Source organism: Ictidomys tridecemlineatus, chromosome 1 (genome assembly GCF_052094955.1).
Source record: "Ictidomys tridecemlineatus isolate mIctTri1 chromosome 1, mIctTri1.hap1, whole genome shotgun sequence".
Taxonomy (NCBI): Eukaryota; Metazoa; Chordata; class Mammalia; order Rodentia; family Sciuridae; genus Ictidomys; species Ictidomys tridecemlineatus.
In genome coordinates this window covers 125,921,064-125,929,499 of record NC_135477.1, presented here as the reverse complement: position 1 = coordinate 125,929,499, position 8,436 = coordinate 125,921,064, and the positions used below count along the sequence as shown (strand labels likewise).

Sequence of the window (8,436 nt, the reverse complement as noted above, 5' to 3'; positions counted from 1 at the left end):
AATGTGGTGCTGAGGATCGAACCCGGGCTGCACGCATGCCAGGCGAGCGCACTACCACTTGAGCCACATCCCCAGCCCTGGCCCGGCCAACTTGATATGATCAAATTTGATCTTGATTTCAGATTTCTGGGCTCTAGAACTCTGATAGAATGTTCTGTTGTTTCAAGCCACTCAGTTTGTGGTGATTATTGTAGCAGCCCTAGGAAGCTAACCTAGCACCATCTACCATGTGAACCAAGTCCATGTCCAGTGTTAGTTAAGGTAGCACCATAGAGCAGAGCTGAAGAGCTTGGAGTTTGAGCTGAAAACATATTTATTAACTTTGCAACCATAGGGAAATTTGCTAGCCTCTCAGTTTCCTCATCCATAGAGTGGGATGGTCATAGTGTTGACCTCATGTGGCTGTGAAGATTATAAGTCAAGACATTTAGTGTTTGACAAGTAATAAGTACTCAGTAAATATATGCTATTACTATTTTTTGGTCACCTTATATTTATAGAAAATTATACTAGTCTTCCATTTACAGTTGGGATATAAAATTTTCCTTGACATTAAATTTGAAATGAAAATTGAGTCAATTAAAACAGGAGTATTCAGTAAATAACATAGCTGGTCAGTGGCTATGGCAAACACTGTGAAGGTAATAAAACACTGAGCATTTATATATGCCAGGTACTATTCAAACCCCTCTGCAGGTTTTAAGACATTGCATTCTTGACATCCTTTAGGAAAGTGCTATTATAACTCCCAGTTTCCAGAAAAGGGATTTCTGAGCCACCGAAATGGTAAGTAATCTGCCCAAGGTCACACAGCTGGTAACACAGGCAGCCCAGCTCTTGAAGCTGTTATGCTCCTAACCTCTACACAGAATACACAAGGTTTCCAGACAAGAGGCCATTTTGGGATTGCATGGTTGTACAAACCAGATTTTGCTCTACAGAGGTGAACTCAGCCTGATCAGCCTTGAGAGGAAGTATTACCTGTCCCTGCACCCAGCGACTTCCACAACTAGTTCCATCCAATTCTCTATTGGATGTCCAGAGCAGCTTCCAGGAGCTAAATCTCTTTGGGAAAAGTTAAATAGATAGTGTTGACATATAATCTATGGTAAAGTACTGCTCTCTCCAAACCAGCTACTGAAAAAAACCAAGCCTGGCTGACAACTCTATTAAATGAAAATAAACCTGTTTTTATTGTTTCATGCTAAAATACATCTTGGGCTCCACAAGCTCACAGCTGGGGACAGTACACATTTTTGGCAAAGGAGACCTTGGTAAACTCTGCACTCTCACATGGTTGACCCCTCCCTGGAGATGGCATTTCATACACAGGCTTCTAGCACAGTTTTCTTCTCTGCTGATGAAGGATGCGACTGGACCTCTCCAGCAAGGCAGCCCCTTTCCCCTTTGCTTCTTCAGATCAGTCCATGTGGAAAAAGAGCGTACTTAGCACTTCATTATAGCCAAAAACTCAAGCATGTAAAATTCTGGGCTCTGAAAGCATTGAGTGTACCACAGCATCACAGATCACAAAACAGAATCCATATGTAGAGTTCTTTGAAAACGAATGGTAGTGAAGGGTCCTGAAGGGAGGTGGCTTAGGATTTCTGGTTTCCTCTAGAAGGACACATCAAGGCCAAGATAAAATGATTTGACAAAAATACGTGCCCCCTGCCCCCTCCTGCCCACCAGGGGAGACATTATCCAACACTGGAAATTCATATTAGAGATAGTACTGTATGGAGCAGCTCATGACCTCAGTTTTACACCAAGTTCTGAGTGGTACAAATCTGAGTTATCCAACCATAAAGACACCTTCTGTATGTTTTTCTTCTTATTAGAAAATTTCTTTTGGTTTTCCAGGATGTAAAGGTGGAACAAATCTCTGATGATTCCCTGTGGGCAGGTAACACCAACATGTACGCAACGGACATTTCAAAGCAATCCATGTGGAGTGTTGTACTAACCTGATAAATGAGCAAACAAAAAAACTCTCCAAAGTTCTTGGCTTTGAAGTGGAATATACTAAGGAAATAAGCTGCCAGCACTGAAACTCTATTTTTTGGAACAAAGATATGAAAATCTTGGAAGTCCTTTAAGTGCCCACTTTCCTGTGCAATAATTTTTATGTTGATATATTTTGTATATTTAAGGCTTATTTATACAACATTCCATAATGGCTATACATTATACCCCTTTCTTAAACATTATTTGCAGACATATTAACCCATAAAGTTTTTCTTTTGGTCTATTAAAAACACTGGACTTAAAAAAAGGTAAGCATACACACACAAGAATATACAATTTTTTTCTCCTTGTATTTGTTTGTGGAGGAGTGGATTTTTCTACTCATCCATTTTTTTCTTCATTTCTGCCCAGACAACACCCCCTCCCCCTGACTGAACATCATAATAAATAGTGACAATTTCTGGAGCTGAATGAAACTCAGACGTCATGTTTGAAAACTATTCTAGGGCAAATTTCTGGGCTTCAGGTCATCATTATAATCATTCAAATCCACCTTCCTCTGCTTCTTTGCCATTCCCGCCATTTTTTGACCCCTCACCCTTTGGAATCTGTGTGCTCGAGGTGCAGACTTTAGAAAATGGGGAGCCTTCTCTAAGCTTCTGGGTTTGGCTGGGAACAAGTCAGATTCTTTTGTGTTTAGGAAAGTATTTGTTTTATAGGCTCAACAGGCTCAAAAGGAAAAGCTAAATCCCTCAGAAACCCTCCATAATGAGTCACAGAGAGTTCCCACAGACTTAAAAAATAGCATGTGTAAAAATTAGGAGTGGTGGAGTCTCTGTTGCTCCAGTTGTGACTTGCAGAAGCCAGTGTATGAAGATGGAAATGTGGGCAAGAGGGTCTTCAAGACAAGACTGTTAATAGCCATTGTGGTCAGTGGCTTCGGGTGACTAAAGGTTATGTTGTTTTCCCTAGATTTTTTTTGGTACTGGGGATTGAACCCAGGGGTGTTCTACTACTGAACAACATACACAGACATTTTAACTTTGAGACACAGTCTCACTAAATTGCTGAAGCTGGCCTCGAGCTTGCCATCCTCCTGCCACAACCTCCCAAGTTGCTGGGATTATAGGCGTGCACAACCATGTCCAGCTTCCCTGCACTTAACCTTTCCATATATCACTTACAAACTTAAAAATCCTCCCAACTGTGGAATTCTATGGCTTAACCTTGGAAAATGAAGTCATTAAAACTTGTATTCAGGTGGGCTCTAAGGCCTCGAAGTAGTAACACAGATCTAGGCATCTGAAAGCTCATTTCTGTTTCTGTCACTGCTGAGGCTAAGGAGGAGCCAATCTGAATTCCTCCCAGAGAAAATTGCAACCAACATTAGGTCACAGGAACCAAGAGAAAAAGAATGACTGACAGCAGTACTGTCTTTGTCCATGTGTGAGAAGGAGCTGTCTTCATTGAATTATTGTTCCGGAGTTCACGCATACCTCCTGGCTTCTCACCCACCTCTCAGCAGATACCAGTACTTTGGGGCCTCTTGTTGCTTTTTATCACCTTCTCCTGTGGTTATCTGCGAGAAGGGTATGGTTAAGAAGCCCAAGTTATTCATCCCAATAAAAAAATGGGCGCCAGTTTAAGTTCTGCACGTGACAGTTCCACATGGAAGAAAACATTTCTGTAACTATAAATACAGTCCTTGCTCTGATGGCGGTTTGGTTGGCAATTAAAAAACAGCATGTGTAAAAATGTCTACAAGCAGGACTGCATGAAGGGCTGAGGATGTCAGTGCAAAACCAGGATGCTGAACTGGGAAACAACCAACACATCCCAGTGATGCTGCATTCCCTTTAAAATCTCTGTTAGGGCACCTCGTGCATTTAAAAATGAAATTCTTATTTTGCTGTCTTTAGATCAGGGAAGAGATTAAAATGGATATGGTTCAAAAAATTTTAAAGGTATTTATGAATTTACTTATCTGTTGTAAAGTCTCTCTCAGGTCAACATAGATAATCTAAAAATGCTAAGTTGCCGAGGATGACCTTGATGTTGTGATCCTCCTGTTTCAGCCTCCAGAATTGTTGGGATTACAGGCATGCACTACTGTGTCTGGCTAATGGTGTTTTTTTGTTTTGTTTTTTGTTTTGGTGTGTGTGTGTGTGTGTGTGTGTGTGTGTGTGTGACTTATTTATAAACATAAGAGGATGCACAGTTATAGTTGATTTTTGTGTCTTTCTACTTGAAATAGCTTGTGAAATAGCATTGCAGTCTACGGTATCTGTCTTAAAATGTCATAGATTTTTCTTGTCTGAGGTTCTTTATGTATATGGTCCTTGTTTCCTTGACCACTATTTTCTAATAGACATCCTCTGCATCAGAAGTTATGGGGGGTGGTGGGACAGAATGTAATTGGAATGGAAAAGACTGAGGATGTGGCAGAGGGATGTAGGATACTTGGTGAGGAGTCAGAGCAGGGGGTAAAGGTTAGGGGACATTGTGAAGAAGTATTGGCCTCTGCAGATTGAACACCCGAGAGAGAATATTATGGTATCCTTGGTGTTGCTCTAAATCTGAGCTGGAGAGACAGGCCAGACTCAGCTGGAAGGTATTTGATAGCCTTCTCTTCATCCATAAGATGCCATGCGGTGACAAATTGACAAGACCAAGTTTGGAGCTTTGACAATACCAATGAGTAAGAGGAGGGGTGGCAGCCTAGTCTAACCTGCAGTGGCACATGCCTCACTTGCTTTTCCCCATCCTTGCCCATCACCCGTTCATACTGGCGGTGAAGACAGATCTGCTCTCTCTCCTATTACCCTCCTCCCTTGGAGGACAGTCAGTTTTTCTGTTCCATTCCTGATGTTCGAAGAATGTCACCTGGTCAACACATGTTCATTGAGAGGCTTCCTTCCAAGCAGATTGTTCCCTCCAGAATATCTGTTGAGATGACTACGAAGGCAGGCTCTGCAAAGGTGAGAAAGATTTCAGAATTTGTTGTGTAAGAAAGCAGTCTGTGAAGAACTAAAAATTTTTAACATTCTTAAGCCTTTTGGGCAGGAATGTTTTTGTTTGATTTTGATTGATTGACTTTTTGCACAAGAGATACTGCATCCTCAATCTGTCCTATCAGGAGGTACGTGGAAATAGCATCTATTTCCCCAGTGCTGGTGATTCTAACATTGGCCTTTTAGTGAAAGTAGTTGCCTACCAGATTTCTCCAGGTAAGGCTGCAATTTTCCCCTTTGTGATTAATAAGTATCCTGTGAGGAGATACTCTGAGGTTCTTTAAGCTTGCACCCCCTAGTTTCAGCACCCATTGATTTGTTTAAAAAAATTTTTTTTTTTAGTTGTAGATGGACACAATACCTTTTTTGTTTATTTATTTTATGCGGTGCTGAGGATGAAACCCGGTGCATTACCCATGCTAAGCAGGCACTCTACCACTTAGCCACAACCCCAGATCCATTGATTTTTGCATGAACCAATTATTACTGCAATGGTTGCTGAATGGTTATTGCTAATTTCACTGACTGTCTTCACCAAGTAGTTGGCACACTACTGTGAGGAAGAGCTTTACTTTCTTCCCATTTCCTTATTTATATCAAGAGGAACTTAGGGATTCCTGTTTGATCCTATGGTTTATTATATGTTATTGCCCCAAATGAATAATCTGTGTCTAATGATGAAGAAATAGCAGACCAATCAAACTTGTGAGACTCTTCAGAAAATAAGTGGCCTAGGGCTGGGGTTGTAGCTCAGTGGTAGAGTGCTTGCCTCTCATGCTTGAAGCATTGTGTTCGATCCTCAGCACCACATAAAAATAAATAAATAAAATAAATATATTGTGTTCATCTACAACTAAAATATATATATATGTATATATTCCTCAAAATATCAAGACCATGAAAGATCATGAAGCTCAAGCAATGGTTCCAGATGAAAGGAAACTAAATAGATGTGACAATTGCATGCAGTCTGTGGATCTGGAAGGGACTCTAGACAAGAATTCTGCAAAAATTTTTATATAAAGGAAAAGACTAGGACAATTGAAAAAGCAGTGGGGCAATTGAATAAGATCTATAGTCTAGTTAATAATACTACATCAGGGTTGACTGCCTGACTTTCTTACTTGTATTGTGGTTACTACATAAGAGGATATAATTGCTTTTAGGAAAGGCACCCAGCAATATTTAGGAATAAATAGGCATTTGTTCTTCCACTTACTCTCATATGGTTCAGGGAAAAAAAAAATCAAAATGAATAGAGTAAAATGTTAACATTTGAGGAACATAGTGGATGGGTACACAGGAATATTGTGTATAATTTTAGCAAACATTTATGTAAGTCTGAAATTATTTCAAAAATAAGTTAAAATTCATAAGCTCCCAGAATTTCCCTGAGGCCCTCAAGTATTTTGATGACTAAATTCAACCTACATCCCTGTTGTCCCCATATACATCACCAATGTCACTCCTTCACTGTGCAATCTTTTGTCCCTTTTCTCTTCCTCAGACAGAGAATGTTCAGGAGGACAGTGCAGGCAAACCCCTCTGCTAGCTTCTTGTGAGGAGAGGGCAAATGTGGAATGGGTGTAACAGGAATGAGTTGGCCTCTATGATTTTGTTGCCAGTGCTTGACTAAACCTCCTCTGGTTGTTGCCCTTCTGTGTGGAAATAAAACCCAAACTGACCTTGCAGAAGGAGGAAAGAAGAAGGCTGAAAGGATATTGGGAAATTAGCCTGAAAAAAATTTATTAAGACCTGCATTCTACACACCGTGCCTTAGAGTTTGTCCACAAGCAAGTTTCCACGAAAACCCAGTAAAACAAGAAATAGGTAGGAGTTTTCCGTGTCCTGCCTAATTTATTTCATCAAGAGCCTGATGTTTCTTTTCCTATCCAGGACTCAGGCTGATGTAACAGGCTAGTTTGCTATTTGGGGAAACTACTAATGATAATAATGATCACAGCCTCATTCTTTGGGATGTGGCATGAGACTATCAGGTCTTGCATGCAACGTTTATAAAAGTCGTTCCCAGAACCATTTCTCCAAAGGCAGAACAATGATCTATGGCTTCAGGAACTGAATATACTAAAGGGGCCCAACCTTTCAAGAAAGCCCAGTTCAAAACTGGGCTTCTCTGAGCTCTCAGGGGCTGCAAGCACACTGTATCATGTGCTCATCTGCGAATGTGCTCCACTTTGCCCAAGCGCAAGTTAAGAGTTGTCACAAGCTCCAGGTGGCTGCTTTGCATTCAGCAGGAGAAGCAGGCAAGAATACCAAGCCCCAATTATACAGATGCACTTTTGAGTCTCACCACATCAAGAAGTTACAAAGGGTTTGGAGTGTTGGTATCTTTTCTACACACCACTGACTATGGACAGAAGTTTCACTTTATTGTCACAAATTCGAGCCCTTAAAGGAAAAGGTGGGCTGTGTTTGACATACCCTGCTTTTCTTCCTTGTGCCTAGGATAGTATCTATGTGGATGTTGGGCATCTGCCTGCAGAGAAGAGCCAACCTGTCCCCATCCCAGCAATGGCCACTTTTCTGCACATCTGTCCTGGTGTCAGCAGCTGGGAAGACTGTCCCTCTTTGGCGGAAAGCAAGGTTATTTGAGATGATCACATCTAGATCCCATGAGAACAGTGGTGGTTTGTTGGCTCTTTTAACTACACTTACTGTGACATAGCATTTCCCAGAGCAAGTGCAGGGGCAGGGAAGTAATAAGGAAGTAACTGTCAAGGGAAGGCTGGCCGCCACAGCAATCGTATGTTCCAGGTTGTGTTAAATGATGTAGAAAGAGCTTCTGCTGTAAGATCGCCTGACATTTTAATAGGTACCTGAGAATCCCATCGAGGATAGAAGATGTGAATTTTCCCAAGGCTGGTGTTGTGTAGTGTGGGGGCAGCCCTCATTAGTGCTGTCTACAGGTCCGGGGTGTGGGAGGCCAACCTGACTGAGTCACACTCCCCAGCTGGGTGCTGAGGCGCTCAGTTGCAGAAATGTGGCACCCTTCTTGGGTGCCAGAGTCAGTGTCTCGTGCATGGGTATGTCTTGCTACAGCCCCATGGGTGAGGCTACGCTCATCTGTTCCTTTGTAATATAACCCCTTGCCCTGTTTAGGATGAATCTTCCATTGAAGTGCCTTGTGTGTGTCCCCTTCTCTTACTGTGCCCTTGGGTGTGGCCTACCCACATGTCAGTCAACCTGCTGACAGTGGACATCATGAAGATACTCAGCCCCCTGAAACCTGACCCCTTGCCTCATTTAAATAACTTCTCCTCAATAAAAGGGGTCAGCGTGTCCTCTCGCTCTCTTTCTGCGGACCCTTAAGGTCAGAGGAGCCGTCACAGCGACCCCAAAGAAAAAGGTATTTGTGTCTCTTGTGTGGTTATTTCGTGCAGCCCAGTCAGCCCAGTTTAACTGGAGTGACCCCTGAGCCTTTTAGTCATGAGAACAA

At 41.9% G+C, this 8,436-nt stretch overlaps 1 protein-coding gene across 1 annotated transcript in view; it reads right to left on the bottom strand.

Moving 5' to 3' along the window:
* Positions 1-1,169: 1,169 nt before the first annotated feature.
* Positions 1,170-8,436, bottom strand: part of Sh3rf2 (SH3 domain containing ring finger 2) — a 132,118-nt gene continuing 124,851 nt past the window's right edge. The window contains exon 11 of the mRNA XM_013358173.4: positions 1,170-4,938. The gene's annotated coding sequence lies outside the window, so the exon portion shown is untranslated. The remainder of the gene's footprint in view (positions 4,939-8,436) is intronic.